The sequence below is a fragment of the Procambarus clarkii genome, chromosome 2, assembly GCF_040958095.1.
Source record: "Procambarus clarkii isolate CNS0578487 chromosome 2, FALCON_Pclarkii_2.0, whole genome shotgun sequence".
NCBI lineage: Eukaryota > Metazoa > Arthropoda > Malacostraca > Decapoda > Cambaridae > Procambarus > Procambarus clarkii.
Window position 1 is genome coordinate 33075515 of NC_091151.1, and position 19263 is coordinate 33094777.

General features: G+C 47.2%; 1 protein-coding gene across 13 annotated transcripts in view; it reads left to right on the top strand.

Moving 5' to 3' along the window:
- LOC123755975 (zinc finger protein 271) overlaps positions 1 to 19263 on the top strand; it is a 179124-nt gene that overhangs the window by 30182 nt on the left and 129679 nt on the right. Inside the window, exon 1 of one of the 13 annotated variants that reach the window (XM_069324098.1) lies at positions 4791 to 5008. The exons of the other annotated variants lie outside the window; for them this stretch is intronic. The gene's annotated coding sequence lies outside the window, so the exon portion shown is untranslated. Of the gene's footprint in view, positions 1 to 4790; positions 5009 to 19263 lie in introns of those variants that run through there. 13 annotated transcript variants of the gene reach the window in all.

Below are 19263 nucleotides of genomic sequence, written 5' to 3' on the forward strand. Positions count from 1 at the left end.
GCGTGTTGCGATGGTGCATGTTGCTGCTGCACGAGTGCATTGGTGACGTGTTTTGCGGTGGCATGTCCTTGTTCCTGTGTCTGGTTGTGGTGTGTGGCACTTTGCTGCCGTTTTGTGCCTAAGGATTGCGTATGGGGGTTTGCTTGTTATTTTTCGTGGTCTTCGGGTCCCTGGCTTGGCCCTTCCATGTGCGTGGGGTTCTGTCCCCGCCTGATTGTCCACCCTGGTTGTTTCCTGGGGTTTGAGCTTAGGCTCTTTCATCCTGCCTCTCCCCAGTTGCTTCCCTGGCACCTCCTTTGGTCGGTTTTGCCTGCACTTGCTGCTGTAGGGGGGGGGGGAGGGTCGGTTTTCTACCGCTTCCCTTCCTTGTGCGTTCCCTTTGTTTCCGCTTCTGCCGCATGGTGTTCTTCGTGCGTTCCTTGGCTTCTTGGGCGTTCTCTCAGCCTGTGTCCTATGGTGGGCTTATGTGTCTTGGTCTGTTTTCGGTGCTCGTACCCCTTGGTTCGGGTACTGTTCTGGTGGCAACCTTTACGCTTTCTTTGGTTTTCCTGGCTTGCCCTGCCGGTTGGCTTTTCAGGGTCTTGTGATGTCTCGCGTCAGACCTGTCGTTTCTGATCTGGCGGGCTTGCTTGCTTTGGGGAGCTTTCTGTTCTGTAGATGTTCCATCTCCTTTGTGCTTCCTGAGCTTTGGTGATCGCGCCCGAGATCTTCCCACAGCTCCACCTTTTCCTGGGCTCGGAGGAGCCTTGTCGGAGCTGATTCTGTTCTGCCTCGCGTGTCTCGCCTCCAGTTGGTGGTCTGGTGGCTTCGTTGTAGGTGTTCCACCTGCGTACTTCCTCTTGGCGGCAGTATAAGGTATTTTGGTGGTCCTTCCTTTTCCTCCTGTCCCTTCTTAGGTGGCTGCAGTTGTTAGCGTCGACTTGGTTTTTCTGGTGGGGGTTGGGGGCCGTCGTCTTGCCACATACTGTTGCCTCTTTTCATGCGGCGCTGGCGGAGGCGTTTCGGCTTGCTTTCGGTCTTGCTGTTGCTTCTGCACCGTTAGTAAGCTGTCTCGTGCGTCGTTTCACCTCTGGCCTGTTCGTGCGCCGCTTGCACCGTCCTGGTCTCTGGTCAGCGTGCTCTATCTTCTCCTCGGTTGGTGGTGCCCCTTCGTTTCCGGTTTGTTTTTAGTCGGCTCTTTTTCCTGTTGGCATTTGCCTCTGGGGTCGGGTCGCTGGGCTTCTTGTTCCTCTGCAGGGGTTTTTTTTGCTCCTTCGGTTTTGGCGGTTTTGGTTGTTCGGTGGCAGTAGTCTCCATCTTTTCTGGCACGGGATGGGACTGCTGCGTTCCGGAGGGGTCCTTGGGTTGTTGGTGCTTGGTTGGTCAGGCCAGGGGTGTGTCGTGTTTTGTGTTCCGTGACGGCCCTCCGCTGTTGTTTGCGTGCCACGGCATCTGTGTCCGGGGCGCGTTTTACGTTGAACCGGTTCTGTTCTTCCAGGTTCGCGGGTGATGGTGTCCCGGGTTGTCGGCCGTGTTCTTGCGGCTCTCCTGCCTGTGTTCTTCCCTCATGCCCGTGGCGCTCATGGCTTCGCTGCTCTCGCTGCCGTCTGAGCGACGTGTCCTTGCGGTCATTCGGGCATGGATCTTTGGTGTTCGTACGGGGGCCTTGCTGCTCGTTGTTCTCGTGTTGTTCCTGGGACTTTTCGGGCCTATGGCGCCTTGGGTTGGCGTTTGCTGCCGGTTGTCTCGTTTCCGTGGGGGGTGTGTGGTGTCCGCCTCCCGGTTCCATCCCTTTGACCTTCCTTTGTGTTTAGTTAGCTCCGGGGAGCCAACGGGGCTCCCCCCAGAAAATCAGCGTTGAATGTAATGAAACTCCATTTTCTGGGTGAGACCTGGAGGCTCCCCGGCAACCCTCCCTCCCTCCGGTCGGCGGTTTTCGCGTGTTTTGACATCCAGCCTCAGAACTGATGGGTGGATAGCCCGCGTGGGAGGTCTGGGGCTCCCCCTTCCCCCTCCTGGGGAGGGGGGAGCTGCGCAGACAGCGGCGCGGTGACGTGTGACGTCATACTAGTTTGCTTGTTTTCTGTTGGGGAGTTCTATCCACTGGTTCGGCTTTAGGTAGCAATTTTAACCAGAATAGGGGGTTTGTTTTGGAATGCTTACCTTTCTGGATGCTTGACCTGGTTGATGGCAGACATAGAATGCTTTCAACCACATAGGGATTTCTATAGGCCATTGCTCCCCTTGCCTCTCTGAGGGGGCCAGGTTCTGGCCGTGGTCCCCGGTAGGTCCTAGAACTCCATACACATGACTGATGCCAAAGTCTGACATTAGCATATCAGCCTGGTAAAGCTCCGGGGAGCCTCCGGGTCTCACCCAGAAAATGGCGTTTTGTTACATTCAACGCTGGTTTTTTCTCCACCAACTCATACGTTTGTTGCCTCCTTTCTTCATATCAATTCTCATACCACTATTTACTAACAGTTTAAACCCAAACAAACCCCTTCAACCACATGTTCCAACGAGTTAGCAACAGCAACAACCCCAGCACTAGATAAATCCACCCGATCCTGAGAATACATGTCATTTCTTCCATAGAAGTGTTCCCAGTTATCAATGAATGATATTGCATTTGATTTACAATATGTGTCCAGTTGGCAATTAACACCATGTGCCCTCGACAACCATTCATTTCCAACTCCATTTCTTGGAAGAATGCCACATACGATTGAGATTCCTCCCTTATTCCTGACTAATTCCATGGCTGACTTAAACCTCTGTATCAGTGTCTCACTCCTAACTCGGCCTACATCATTTCCACCTGCATAATACATAATGGGTTTGTTCCCATTTCCAGCCAAAATATCCTTTATGTTGTTTACTTTATCACCAGTCCCTGTTCTTGGATAGCAAACCCTTAACCTGTTCCCCTTATCTCTGGCACAAAAAGCTCTATCCAAATGCAGTGAGGCCTCGACTTACGATGGTAATCCGTTCACAGAGACGGATCGTAAGTCGAAGCGATTTTTCCCATAAGAAATAAAGGGAATTGAATTAATCCGTTCCCTACCCTCCAAAATATTACCTTACAAATACATTTTATACTGAATACAATGTTTTTTTCTAACTACAATACAAGACATAATTTATCTTAACTTTTATGGAGGTCTCTTGATGGCGTATGGAAGATGGTGATGAGGGGGAGGAGGAGAGGTGTTACTGTTTGGAAGGATAGTCCCCTTCCATTATAACATCAGGCATTGATGACTTTTCTGGGGTACACACTCTTACGTTTTGCCTGCATACCTGGTTGTGACTCAATGCTTGTTTGTCTCACTAGAAACCTTTCCAGAGATGTTTGTTTTTCCATATGTTTTAATTTTTGTCTGTAGTGCGGCATCACAGTGTCATTAAAAAGATTAAGGCAACGGCCTACTGCACCGAGATTTGGGCGAGTCGTTTCAGCAAAAGTTTGCAATTCTTCCCATGCCGCACACATTTTCTTAATTAATGAGGAAGGGACATTCTGTACTGTCTCCTCCTCCCCTGAAGAAATTTCCTCAGCTGTCTCTTGTTGCTGCTCCTTGTGAAGTTCTTCAGTGGTCAGTTCTTCGCTGTGTTTCTCCACCAGCTCGCAACACACAACACTCTGAACACTATGAATGCCACTTCTTTTTCTAAATTTCTCAAACCATCCCCTTGCTTGCCTTAAACTCTTGCATTTGCATCACTCGTTCCAGGGGTTGTCTTTAAAATGTCTTCCATGCAATTTTCTTGCCTTTTCACAAATGATGGCATCTGAAACTCTATCACTCACTAACTCTTTGCTGTGTATCCAAATTAATAATAACTGTTCAACATTTTCAAGTATTTGAGTTCTATGTTTCATGATTATTGATACGCCTTTTGCCACTTTAGCACTCATAATGTCCTTTTTCTTAGCCAGTATGATGGATATCGTTGACCGAGATTTGTTGTACTGCCTAGCTAGTTCAACAACCCGCACACCATCTTCATATTTACGAATGATCTCTTGTTTCTGTTCTGTGGTCATCCTTACATGGGTTTTTGTATGTTGAGCCTTACCCACTGACTTTCCTGGGACTCATGGCATGATATATAATAATTACTTTAATATTCAAAATGCAAAAAATTACCACAAAAGCGGAATTTCTTATAGGTGCGATCGTCACTAAGTGGGCAGCTGTAGTAAACTGAGGCAGGTCGGCCACGTGACCGGGAACCACGCGCTCAGTCGACCCGAACGTGTACCAACAAATATCGTATGTCGAGTCACATTTTTCGATGAAATTTGCATTGTACAGTGGTACCTCGGAATGCGAGTGTCCCTGTATGCGAGTTTTTCGGAAGACGAGCAGGATTTACTCCAAAAATATGTCTCGGAAGGCGAGGGTTACCTCGGGACGCGAGTTTGTTGATACGTGTACAGGCCGACTGGCGCGTGGTGGCATGGCGATCGCGCCTCAGTTTACCAGTGTCTCGTGTCCAGTGACTATCCCACCTGAATTCTTCACAAGGATTTACAGTTTTTTATCGGTTTTTTGGCCATTTGAGTATAAAAGTTGTCATTATATATCTTGCCATGGGTCTCAAGAAAGCCATTGGTAAGGTTCAACCTAAGAAAATAGCTGTGAGTAGAGGCAGTAGAGGATGTCCCTTCTTGATTAAGAAAATGTGTGAAGTATGGGAAGAACTGCAAAGTTTTGTTGAAAAAACTCACCCAGATAAAGCTGTAGCAGGCCGTTGCATTGACCTTTTAAATTATAATGTGATTTCTTACTACAGACAAGTGCTAAAATGTAGGGAAAAACAAGTGTCATTAGACAAATTCTTAGTAAAACAAGCAAGTCCTAGTGGTATGCAGGCAAAATGTGCCAGAGTGTGCATACCAGTGAAGTCCTCACTGCCTGATGTGATAATGGAAGAGGACTCCCCTTCCAAACAGTAACTCCTCTCTTCCTCCCACCTCCTCACCATCTTCCATACGCCTACAGCATTCAACAGCAAGGTAAGTAATAACTTGAACATAGTTTTGTAGGTTTATTTAGATGAATTAGGTATAAAAATTTAGTTTGATGTGGGGTTTTTGGGGTAGTCAGGAACGGATTAATTCATTTCCCTTTATTTCTTATGGGGAAATTAGCTTCGGAATGCGAGTTTTCGGAATACGAGGCGTCTCCAGGAACCAATTAAACTCTTAAACTGAGGTATGCCTGTAACTCGAAATTATCGTAAGTCAAGGTGCCACTGTACCTCACCTGGGAATCTCCCAGAACCAAAATTCGCTTAGCTATTTCCTTTACTTTGTGAGCAGCTTGTGGAACTGGTGCTCCCTTTGTTGCCTTTCCTTTTGAGAGAACTGCAGACTCCCTACAGCACTTGTCTTCCAGCACAGTGAATGGGTTGGAAGTCTTTATGACATCGGTAGGTGGCCTTGCCAGAGTCTTCTCAAGACCCCTGTCCTTTGCGACATTCCAAGGCAAGGATTTTTTAATACTGCTCTCCTTTGTTTTTTCTTGATGTTGTTTCAGCTCCTCCCATAGGAAATCCAACTCTGTCCTCAGAGCTCCACATAGATTGATCAGTTCCTTCACTACTCCTTCCATTATTACTATGATAGCACAATCGGAGTTCCAGGTAACACATCCTCTCAATGTTAATATCTGCACCTGACTGAATTTTAATGTCTAAGAATTTCTACAGCTGCAATGTCCTCTGATAATTCAACATTTTGAAGAATCTTAATAGAATAAAGAGAACATGCAGTCTGGATAAGTATTTTCTCACAACTGACTGCTATTTTCAGTTTATGCCTAACTGTGCATAACCGTTTATGCTGCGCCGAGTTTATTGTGAAAATCCCTGTGCGCATGAAATAGTGTTCACAAAAAATTCTTTTTTCTTCGTAAAGTGATAAATTCCCTTCCCTGAACATGTCTATGTAAAAATAAATACCAAATTCCACTTACTTTGGCTGTGGAACGTGGACAAAGTGCGCAGTGACGTCATCAGGGCCTGATCGCCCTTGCATGAATCGCCCAGACACGATCGCGAGGGCCATTCAAGCACTGGGTGTTGCCACAAATATATTTTTAATTATTTGTTCTATGTATTTCCAATGCAGTTTTATTTGTTTTTTTATCGTATATGATGCATATTTGTGTCCTTTACAATATGTATACAGTAGAATGTTCATAATGTTCCATGGAACTGTGATGCATATGTCAGTAATGTGCCCACAATAAATGTTTATTGTCGTAATATTACATGTTAAAAATTCACTAAAATTACAATGTGTAAAGTTTCACACACTATTTACACAGTAACACACTGTATTACACACTCAGTACTTTGGAAGTGAGTGATAATCAACGAAGTACAGTAGTCCATGGTGCACAGCGTGACTTCGCTCTTGTTGCACCAGGTACAGATAAATTTTTGCTTCCTGTTTCTTCATTCTGTGTGCTTGCATATAACGCACTCACGCACACCATGCTACACTCAAAGTACCTGCTACACTCAAAGTAGCAGACATAGCCCCTCTACACAAGGGAGGGAGCAAAGCATTGGCAAAGAATTATAGACCAGTTGCACTAACATCGCACATAAAAAAAATATTTGAGAGAGTGATTAGGAGTCAGGTCACCAATTTCATGGAGACCAATGACCTTCACAACCCAGGCCAACATGGATTTCGAGCGGGAAGATCGTGCCTCTCACAGCTACTTGAGCACTACGACAAAGTCACTGAGTCAGTAGAAGAAAAACAGAATGCTGATGTGATATACACGGACTTCGCAAAGGCTTTCGATTAATGTGACCATGGCGTGATAGCACAAAAAATGAAGTCAGTGGGAATAACCGGTAAAGTAGGACGCTGGATACTCAGTTTTCTGTCAAACAGGACTCAGCGAGTAACGGTCAACCATATAAAATCTAGTCCAAGTGCAGTTAAAAGCTCTGTACCTCAGGGTACAGTCCTTGCACCGCTGCTTTTCCCTATTCTCATATCAGATATAGACAAAAATACAAGTCACAGCTTCGTATCATCCTTTGCAGATGACACAAAAATCAGTATGAAAATTATCTCGGCTGAAGACATTGAAAAACTTCAAGCTGATATTAATAAAGTTTTCGACTGGGCATCAGAAAATAACATGATGTTTAACAGTGATAAATTCCAGGTACTCAGGTACGGTAAAAATGAGGACCTTAAACATAATACAGGGTATAAAACACACTCAAATGTACCCATAGTAGGAAAACAGCATGTAAAGGATTTGGAAATAATAATGTCTGACGACCTAACGTTTAGGGAGCATAACCAAGCAAATATTGCGACAGCCAGAAAAAAAATAGGATGGATTACGAGAACTTTCAAATCCAGGGATCCCATCACAATGGTTGTACTCTTCAAGTCACTTGTGTTGTCCCGTCTTGAGTACTGCTCAGTACTCACTTCCCCCTTTAGAGCAGGAGAGAGTGCTGAAATAGAGGGAATACAGAGAACATATACGGCACGCATAGATGCGATAAAGCACCTAAATTATTGGGATCGTCTCAAAGCCCTCCAAATGTACTCACTAGAAAGAAGACGAGAGAGATATCAAATAATATACACCTGGAAGATACTGGAGGGCCAAGTACCAAATCTACACAGTAAAATAACAACGTACTGGAGTGAACGATATGGAAGAGAATGCAGAATAGAACCAGTGAAGAGCAGGGGTGCCATAGGCACAATCAGAGAACACTGTATAAACATCAGAGGTCCACGGTTGTTCAACACCCTCCCAGCAAGCATAAGAAATATTGCCGGAACAACCATGGACGTTTTCAAGAGGAAACTAGATTTATTCCTCCAAGGAGTGCCGGACCAACCGGGCTGTGGTGGGTATGTGGGCGTGCGGGCCGCTCCAAGCAACAGCCTAGTGGACCAAACTCTCACAAGTCAAGCCTGGCCTCGGGCTGGGCTTGGGGAGTAGAAGAACTCCCAGAACCCCATCAACCAGGTATCAACCCTTGGCTTTAGTACTTGTAGGTTGTATGTAGCCAAGCTTCTAAAGCATAAGGTAGTATTGAAAAAATTATAGGAAAAGATCAATTTGTAAGGTAGTCTTGAAAAGATTGCTTTGTATGGTCCTCACGAGGAAGAGATTCAGCTTGCCTGAAAGAGTGTCCGTCAGTCAGAAAGAGATTCAGCTAGCCTGAAAGAGTGTCCGTCAGTCAGGAAGAGATTCACGTATTCTTGAAAATATCTATGGAAAACACCACCATGGAAGCCGCTAACACTGTTCATCTATGCTACTTGTATCAGATGCATCATCACTGAACGCAGAAAATGATTTATATATGTATCATCTAAATAAATTGGAGATAGCATAGGATTGATAGAGTGACACTCAGAGCTACAACTGGATACGCTCTTTGTATTGTCCTCATAGGTCTTTATTGCGCCTAGCTTCACCAATATTATGACCCTTATGTTCTTCAAGCAATAAGGTTTAAATTTCACCGACAGAGCATTATCTTTCAACACTGCGTCAGATAGGTGTTCGGGAGCCAGAGGCGCATGCACCACCCATGGTTGCTCATTCAGTACTAACCCCAGCCAGCAGCCCTAGGGCATTCCGGGAATTTTTTCCAAGATGGCTGCCTCTCACTGGAGGTCCTAAGAGTCCATTTTGTACACAACCAACCTCACACACATTTAAAATGGGTATGGAAAAATCAAAGCATTTTCTTGGTTGGCGCAGTTTCCCGCTGACCTGAGAATACTCGGCTGGCGCAGTTAAGTGGCTAATGAAGCCAATTTTGCCAGGCGGGTTTGAGCCAGCTCAAACCAAATTTGCCATGTGACTGGCAACACCTTATGTATCTCAATTTTTTGTATATGTGTTATTAATTAAGTTCAATCGTGTGTTCAGTTGACAATTTCTGACACACTATATGGTAGCACAGATGACAAGTGCCGCACTGGACACATCATGTGCCACAAACATCTTGACAAACACCACATGATGTACCCTGAAACAAATAATCCTAAGAGTCAGTAATGGTAAATATTTATTTATCATGTGTATATACACTTACATAAATAAAATATTATTATTATTTGATGATTCTTCACCTAGAAGTTAAACACACCAACCAACATACACTTTTGCTTTTAATTACATGGATGGTGAAATAGTGTATATGTAAGCATATACAGTACAGTACAGTGGAACCTCGGTTCTCGTAAGTCCTGGTTCTCATAATTTTTGATACTAATAGTTAATTTCTCCAAAAAATTTGATTCGGTACTCGTTATTTGCCTCGATGGAATTTTTTTATACACATCTAGGTCCACCAAGCACGTGGTATTGCAATGAGGCGTGTCTCAGTTTACCAGCGTTCTGCCAAGGTGATGACCGCGCTTGAATTTTTTGTGAAGAATTTCATTGTATTTCTGCTTTTCTGGGGGGAGCCCCTATGGCTCCCCTGAGCTATCCAGGCTGATATGGATATTCCTAACTTTGTCATCAGTCGATGTGGGTGGAATTCTAGGCCTACCGGGGACCATGAGCCAGAATTTGGCTCCCCCTCAGAGAGCCACAGGAAGCAATGGCCCATAGAATGCACATGTGATTTTGGAGCTTTCTATATCTGCCATCGACTGGGACAGGCACCCAGAAAGGTAAGTGCCACAAAACAAACCCCTATTCTGGTTAAAAACAACGAAAATAGACAAACGAGTGGACAGAACTCCCCAATTGAAAACGAACAAATAAGCATGACGTCACCTGAGTCACGCCTCATGTCTGCGCAGCTCCCCCCTTACCAGGATGGGGAAGGGGGAGCCCCAGACCCCTGTGCCGGCGACCCAACCTGAAGTTCCTCGGCTGATGGGAAACGGCTTGGTCGTTGTGGCTCCAGCTCCAGATTCTTATATGTGCTGAGCCTGGGTCCAGTACTTCTCTTAGGTGGTGTGCGAGCTGGGAGTAATATTCACAGCTACTCGGACTGCATGTGCTTAGGGTCACCTTCCCTGAGTGTCCTGTAAGTACCACTCTAGGGGCTTGAGGTTACCTTCCACAAGTCACCTTGGGTCTACCTCTGTTGGTCTTTTGTTGCTTGGTGATTGTGACCGCCCTGAGTGTTTTGGGAGGGGGAGGGGGGAGGCCTCCCTGGTTTGCCTTGGGGTAAGTGGTAGTTTTTGCACTGGTAGGGGCACGGGTACTGCATAGCTAGTTTTCACTTATAAAAAGTGGCCGGCTGTTCCCTCTGGGTACGCTGTCCCTCTTGCGAGGTTTTTCTTTTATTTTTATTTTTGCCTGGTGTGGGGGGGGGGGTCTGCCTTGGTGTTTTTTTTCCTTATCCTAGGGTTGTTTGTGTTTGGTGGTACCCCTGCTTTGCCCTCGTGAGTGGACACGTCCTGGGGGTTCAGCATTAGTGGTGTTGATTGGTAGCTTGGGTGCTGGTTAGCAGTACCCTGCCTGGGTAAACCCTTAGCAGACCCAGTCTAGGGGCCCTTGGAAACCCCACAGGGCGCTCGGGTCCACTGGATGTGACCCCTGAGTCCCCTCTCGCGTTTTGCGAGTTTGAGTGTTGCTCGGTTCCCCTTGTATCAGGGCGACACTCATTGGTTTTTGCCTCCGTCATGCTGCCTGTTGGGTCGGTGACACATTCGACCCGGAGTCCTGTGAGCTTTGTTTCTTGTTTGTGATTCAGTTCACCCAATCTGATCATATTCGGGTGCAGGAGGCTCGCGTGTTGCAAGGTAGGTTTAGGATGTTGCAGCGCGCTCGTTTGGTTGCTTCTCCAGATGCCCCGAGGCTGCCCCGCTTTGTTTATAGGGACCTGAAATTGGGGGTGTTGGTCGCTTCGGCCTTGGTTCCGCCCACGCCCCCTCGTTCTTCCCCTGCTGTGGTTCATTCGGTTCCCCCTCCCCTGCTTCCGACTCCTAAGCGTCTGAGGGCTTCGGGGTCGGGGCAGGGTTTAGAGGTTTCTGAGATTCCCGCAATTTCGAGGGTTGCACCTTTCTGGGGTGGCTAAGGAGGCATTTGAGTCCGTTCCTCCAGCCTTAGCTCCAGGGTCTGACCAGTGGGCCCATTCTCTTCCTGCTCTGTCGGCCGCCCCGGCTTTTTCTTGTGTGGCTGGGGGCTTGGAAGGATGACTCACCCCAGGGGCCTGACGTGGAGGTTCCCGGGGTTGGGAAGGGGCTGGTCTGGGGGCCTTGGGCCCTGTTGGACCCCCGCCTGGGTTTTCCAACCCTCTGGGCGGGGCTTTCAGTTACAAGGAGTAGGGTTTTCCTTTTCCCCCGCCTGAGTACGAATTAGTTTGGGTGTCAGCCCCTCCCTGGGTTCGTTCTGTGTCCCTTGGGTCTGTCGGTTCCGCCTTCCTGTTGGTGATTTTACCACTTTCTCACCCTTCTTTTCTAGGACATGTATTCTTCTGGGTCATGTCATTATGGTCTCATCGTCTCGGGATTCTGCCTGACCACTGGTTGCGGATGCCACTGGGCCCTTGTGAGCCTCTGTGCTTTTGTGCTTGCTTCTCAAAGGCCTCGGAGGTTCAGAAAGATCTTTGATTCTTCCAATATTGTTGGAACATCTGTTGTCTGCTGGCGAGGCTTACTTCCAGTCCTTTCTCGGACTTGTTGGTCCTCTTCTGTCCTATTTATCGTTTTTCGATATTATCTTATTATTTTCTCATTGCTTCTTATCTCCGTACTGTCCCGACATAACTACTTTTCGTTTAGTACACTTTGCAGGCACCCTCCCCGGGGGTTGGGTGTTGCAGCTCGGTTCTCAGACGCATGCGCCAAGCGTGTTTGTTTTGGTTTATGTGCAGTGTAAACATGTGTTGGTGTTCTGTATCCTTTATCGCGGGTTCTACGCCGCTCTCGCTTATCTTCTTTCCAGTCATTGCCCCCTGGATACTGAGGAAATTCTTGGTTTTATATATGGGGAGAACACTTAGTTCTTTCTCTGCTTTTATGTGTGTGGGTTGGCTTGGAGTGGCGCCGCCTCTGGCTTTACTCTACACTATCTAATACAGTTCACGCATCTCTGGACATGATCCACTAGCGTTGCTCCCGGAATTTTACACGGCTCAGCTGTGTCGTGACACGATAGTGTCTACGCTTTACAAGTGAGAGTATACGGTCTGGTGACACTGTCAGCCAGGTGCTAGTTCTCGGTTTTTGGATGAGTGTTGGGTGTTGTTTGTAGCGTTTTGCTTGGCCACTTTGCGTGCATCTTCATGTGGCCTTCCTATGTGCTTATATCAATGCTCCTCAGCCCAAGGCTAAGGCCTGATTGTGGGGAAGGGTTCCATGGAACATCAGATGGACACTCATTCCTTGACTCAGTCATTGCTTCTGGTCACTCCTTCCTTGGCCGTTGTTCAGTGCCTGGCTGCGCTCTAATGTATACATTGGAGTGTGTGTGTATATTTCCTTGATCGTGTACATTCTGTTTTCCTTGCATTTCCTACCTCTATACTACACATTGTTGTGTGTCTTAGTATGTGCTTATTGGCTATACTAGTGTTGGTGCTAGGTTGGACTGTATATGTTCAGTTCCCTGCTATTGGACAGCTCTGCTGTTCCGTTGTAGAACTGAGTTCTTTCATCTTTTTGTATGTCCCTACCAGCTTCTGTGTTGCAATGTCTGCTGGTGGCTGTGGGTTCCAATCACCCACTCCTGTCTCTACTGCTCCTTTTTTGTAGGGACAGGGGGAGCTCGGATTACGGTTCTGGCTACGGCCTTTTCCTTGTGTTCCTTTGCCGGACAATACATTTTTCCCTTAGTGCAGTACACATCCTGGGTAGTTCTCCTCATCTGTTACTCTGCTTCGTGTGCGTCGTTCTGCATTGTTGGAGCTGGTTGCACTACTCCTGTGGGTTGCAGTGTCCCTGGTTTTTGCTTAGTGTCTCGCGTGTCGGCTCGTGGTGCTCGCTTCCTCGCTGACCTCTGCCTGGACCCTGGTTCTTTGGTTTTCATTGCCATTTTGTCCTTGCTGTTTGTAGACTCTACGGTTCGGCTCTTTCAGCATGCGGCGGCTTCTTGATGTCATCTGTTATTGGCCTTGTTGGTCCTTTCGGTGCCTCGGGGGGGTTCCTCCCGGACGGGGCGTGTCTGCTTACCCGGGTTGGTTCTTTCCCAACTCACCGGGTTTGGGTTCCTGGTTCCCTGATGGTTGTTCCTTCTGGGTCCTTGCCAGCCTTGGTTTCGGTCGCTGTTTGCTTGGTGTCCGAACCCAGGAGGTTTTCCCCTGGCTCCGCCTCTTCTGCTGATCGGTCCGATCCATATCGGGGCTCGTTCGATCTACTCCTCGAGTCATCCAGTCTGGTAATTTTGATTCGAGCTTCTCACCATCTCTAGTGATCAGGTGGATTCGTTGATGGTGTCCCACCTGCGTGTTTCGTCTTGGCGGTGGTATGGGGTTTTATTGGCGGTCCTTCCTTTTCTTTTTTTTCTTCGTAGGTATCCTGCGGTTTTTGTTGACGTGGTCTTGTCCTTCTCTCGTGGGAGTTTGGGACAGTATGCGTCGACACATACTGTTGCCTTGTCTCGTGTGGCACTGGCGGAGCCGCTATGGTTTGCTTTCGGTTTTAATATTCCTTCTGCACCTTTGCAAGGGCTGTCTCGGGCGTTGTGCCTACGGCCTTCTCTTGTGCCACCTGCACCGTACTGGTCTTTGGCTGGTGTGCTCCTGTTTCTGTCTTCGCCTAGGTTTGTTGTAGCCCCTTTGTTTCAGGTTTGTTTTTCCGAAGCTTTTTCTTGTTCATTTGCAGCCATCTTGTTCTTTTCTGGCGAGGAATGAGTCTGCTGCTTTCCGGAGGGGGGTCCTTGGGTTGTTGATGCTTGGTTGGTCTGACTGGGGGTGCATCTTATGTTGTGTCCAGTTGCGGCCCTCCACCGTTATTTGCTCGCCACGGCTTCTGTGTCCAGGGACACACTTTGGGTTGATCCTGTTTCTCTTCTTCCCTGTTCACGGGTATGGGTCTCTCAGGTCATCCACAGGATTATTAACACTTTCGCGCACCCTGCCCGCCACCCCTCAACTGTGCGATATGGGACCCAGGGTGTCACGGGAGCACGCGTAAATTCTGAAAAGTGTATACTCTCTTCAACTTTGTCACCTTAATTCTCGTCCTACGAGATTAAATTTTGTATCATTGTGTTCGCAATAGAATTCTCTACAGCACTAAATGCATATAAACTCCATAAGCCCGGCTAATTACCCGCAGCAAACAGAGAAAGTGCGAACGAGTTTCCCAGGAGCTCGCAAACGCGATAAAATGTTTTCACTATTTTCACTCTGGTCACCTCAATTTTCGTCCTAGGTCTTTCATTTTGGTCTCAGTGGGTTCGCAATAGAATTCTCTATAGGAACATTAGCATATAAAATAAAAAACATGGTCACGCTCCAACCGCCGACGAGTTGAAGACGGACCACGCGTTAGCCGCAAGTGAGTGCTCAGATGCCTTCCAGCTACACTCCCAATTCCCGCCCTTTTCAAGCCTTTCTTTCGCAATTTTCTTCCTGGAAGGGCCTTGTTCATGATCACTATCCATCGTGGAGTAAGCGTAGATAGTTTCTAAAGCCGCAGTAAGAAATACAGTATAGCCACGGAAAATAGCCGAAATGTTCACACGTTTGAGATGCGAGGGGAGGCAACATTGGTCACAACAGTGGAGCGAAAACAATGGGCCCACGGCGTATGCCAAGCCGCCTGAGGGCCACGAGGCTCAACAAAGAAAATGGGAAGACATCGGCGCGCATTTTAACACTTTCGCTCGGGGATGACGCAGCATTGCGTCATCCGTTTACTGGCGGTAATGCCGGGGATGACGCAGCATTGCGTCATCCGTTTACTGGCGGTAATGCCGGGGATGACGCAGCATTGCGTCATCCACTTTAAAAATTCGCCAAAAATCAGGTTTTTATCCGATTTTTTTGGGACTGATTTTAAAATGCGCGCCGATGTCTTCCCATTTTCTTTGTTGCACCTAGTGGCCCGCAGGCGGCGCGGCACAGGCCGTCGACCCATTGTTTTCGCTCCACTGTTGTGACCGGTGTCGCCTCCCCTCGCGTCTCAAACGTGTGAACATTTCGGCTATTTTCCGTGGCTATATTTCTTACTGCGGCTTCAGAAACTATCTACGCTTACTCCACGATGGATAGTGATCATGAACAAGGCCCTTCCAGGAAGAAAATTGCAAAAGAAAGGCGTGAAAAGCAGAAGCTGAGTAGTGTACAGGAGAAGTACAAGCATGTGAGACTAACTCCCACCATCCACTCCACCTATACAAAACATGGGTTGACCCTGCAGGAAACGTTTTCCAGGAGCAGGTGGAGTGGATAAAACAAATGTTCAACCCATGTCATGTTCAACACACAACACTGAGGTGGTAAGTGCAAATTTTTTTATTATTTATTTATTTTTTTTTTTTTGTTCATACTTTCCCGTATTGTACAGGCAATGTTGTTCTTCAATTGGCCCTTATATGCACATATCCATCTGAAGAATTCTATTAGGAACATTTTCATACCTAAATGAGCGCTGTAACACGAAAATTGAGATTACCACCAGGAAATAATACTAAACATATGTGGGCGGGAATTGAGAGTGTAGCTGGAAGGCGTCTGAGCGCTCACTCACGGCTAACGCGTGGCCCGTCTTCAACTCGTCGGCGGTTGGAGCGTGACCAGGTTTTTTATTTTATATGCTAATATTCCTCTAGAGAATTCTATTACGAACCCATTGAGACCAAAATGAAAGACCTAGGACGAAAATTGAGGTGACCAGAGTGAAAATAGTGAAAACATTTTATCGCGTTTGCGCGCTCCCGGGTAACTCGTTTGCACTTTCTCTGCTTGCTGTGGGTAATTAGCCGGGCTTTTGGAGTTTATATGCATTTAGTGCTGTAGAGAATTTTATTGCGAACACAATGATACCAAATTTAATCTCGTAGAACGAAAATTGAGGTGACAAAGTTGAAGAGAGTATACACTTTTCGGAATTGACGCGCGCTTCCGTGACATGCTGGGGTCCATATCGCCCTGTCGAGGGGTGGCGCGCGGGGTGCGCGAAAGTGTTAAAACCAGTCCCCCAAAAATTGGATAAAAACCTGATTTTTGGCGATTATTTAAAGTGGATGACGCAATGCTGCGTCATCCCCGGTATTACCGCCAGTAAACGGATGACGCAATGCTGCGTCATGCCCGGGCGAAAGTGTTAAGTCTCGCCAACCTGTGGTCTATCCCCCTTGCCCTTGACGTTCATAAGTTTGCTGCTCTTGCTGCTATCTTTGGTAACATGACTGGCTGACATTTGGGCATGGGGTTTTTGGCAGTCGAACAGGGTCCTGGCTGCACGCTACCTCATTAACGTTCTTGGGCCTAGTTGGGCCTCTGTCGCTTGGGTCGGCGGCTGCAGCCTGTCTCGACTACGAGATGAGGTGTGGAACACAGACCGCCTCCCGAGTTAGTCCCCTTCTTTCTTTTGTTTTTGGTGAAGTAACTCCGGGGAGCCGTAGGGGCTCCCCCCCAGAAAACCAGTGTTGAATGTAATGAAATGCCATTTTATGGGGGAGTTCCCCCAGAAAAGAGGGGAACTGTGCAGACATGTGGCACGGCTCGGGTGACGTCATGCTTGTTTGATTTTTTGGGGGGGAGGAGGAGGAGGAGTTCTGTCCACTCGTTAGTCTAGTTTCATTGTTTTTAACCATAATAGGGGTTTGTTTTGTGGTGCTTACCTTTCTGGGTGATTGTCCCGGTTGATGGCAGATATAGAACGCTTCAAAATCACATGTGCATTCTATGGGCCATTGTTACCTGTGTCTCTCTGAGGAGGCCAGGTACTGGCTCGTGGTCCCCTGTAGGCCTTGAACTCCACCTACATCGACTGATGCCAAAGTTAGGAATATCCACATTAGCCTGGATAGCTCCAGAGAGCCTCTGCGACTCACCCAGAAAATGGTGTTTCATTACATCCAATGCTGATTTTTTGTTTTCTGGACAGTAAAGTTCCTATTATATATCAGACCATGGGTTCCAAGATGGATGGTGAGGGGACTGGAGGGATGAATGGTGGAGGAACTGGATGGATGGATGGAGGGGACAACTGGATGGATGGATGGAGGGGACAACTGGATGGATGGATGGAGGGGGAAACTGGATGGGTGGATAAGTGGAGGGGGACTGGATGGACGGATGGTGAGGGGACTGGATGGATGGATGATGAGGATACTGAATGGATGGTGGAAGAACTGGATGGATGGTGAGGGAACTGGATGGATGAATGATGAGGGTACTGGATGGATGGATGGTGGAAAACCGGATGGATGGATAGGGGGTGGAGGGATGGATGAACAGATAGGGGGCTTGGGATGCCTCCATCCATCCATCCAGTCCCCCCCCCCCCCCATCCATCCAGTCCCCTCACCATCCATCCAGTCCCCTCACCATCCATCCAGTCCCTCCATCCTTCCATCCATCCAGAACTGGATGGATGGCGAGGGGACTGGATGGATTGATGGAGGGACTGGATGGATGGTGAGGGGACTGGATGGATGGTGGGGGGACTGGATGGATGGATGGAGAGACTGGATGAATGGATGGTGGAGGGGGACAGGATGGATGGTGAGAGGACTGGATGGATGGATGGTGGAGGGGGGGACTGGATGGATGGTGGAGGGGGGGACTGGATGGATGGATGGTGGAGGGGGGGGGACTGGATGGATGGATGGTGGAAGGGGGACTGGATGGATGGAGGGACTAGATGGATGGAGAGACTAGATGAATGGATGGTGGAGGGGGACTGGATGGATGGTGGGGTGATAAAAATGAGTTCCCTGTTGGGTTATTTGTGGACCTGCGTAAGGCTTTTGATACTGTCAACCACCAAAACCTTATTCTTAAATTACATCATTATGGAGTCAAAGGTCACTCCCTGCAACACCTTAAGTCTTACTTTTCTGACAGGCTCCAGTATGTTTCTGTGAATAATTCAATTTCTCCCACCCTACCCATCAACATTGGTGTTCCTCAGGGCAGCATACTTGGCCCTCTCCTCTTTCTCATCTACATTAATGACCTTCCAAATGCTTCCCAACACCTCAAACCAATTCTATTTGCTGACGACACAACCTTCATTTACTTCAGTCCTGACCCCCTTGCTCTAAATACCACAGTGAATACTGAGCTAAATAAAGTCCATCTTTGGCTAACTACCAACAAACTCGCCCTCAACATTGACAAATCTTTCTATATTTTGTTTGGCAATAAATCCTCAAATCAAATAAATCTCAGGATAAACAATACCCAAATTTGTAACAAAGTATATGGCAAATTCCTTGGCATTCTCATTGACCACAAGCTGAATTTCCAGGGACACATTGTAAATATATCAAAAAAAGTTAAAAAAAAACTGTTGACATTCTTTCTAAGATCAGATATTATGTACCTCGCCCTGACCTGGTGACACTCTATTACTCCTCTATTACACTATTACATCTATCCTTATCTCAACTATGGTATTTGTGCTTGGGGTTCTACTACCCAAAATTATTTACATCTTCTAATTACTCAACATAAAGCTGCTATTAGGACAATATCTAACTCAGGCGCCAGACATCACTCGGTACCCTTACTCAAATCTCTGAATGTATTAGATATTAAGTCACTGCACATCCTCTCATTTGTATTTTATATATATAAAACCCTGAACTGTAATATCAGTCCTGACCTTAAAAGCTTCCTAGAAGGTTGTAACAGATCCCATGAGCACCACACTAGAAACAAATACCTATTTGATATTCCAAGAGTACGACTTAATCAAACTAGAAATGCTTTACAAATCAAGGGACCCAGAATGTGGAATGACCTTCCCAATCATGTTAAAGACTGTACCTCTCCCAACCAGTTTAAGATAAAAACTAAGTACTGTCTCCACTCGACTATCCGGACTATATGGGAAGGACCCCCAGCCGGATTATCACATGTTCCGGATAATAGTACTTTTTCCCCTCCGAGTCCAAAAGGGACCATTTCCGACAATTTTTATACCACACGCATGATTTGAATTGACACACTAATTAGTGTGTGGGGCTGGTGCATGGGTGGTTAGCTGCCTAGCTGGTAGGTGGGCAGGGAAAGTGGGTGGGCAGGCAGGTGGGTGGGTGGGCAGGCAAGTGGATGGGTGAGCAGGCAGGGATAGGTGGGTTCAGGCAGGTGGGTTTTGGATGAGTGGATGGCAGGTAGATGGGC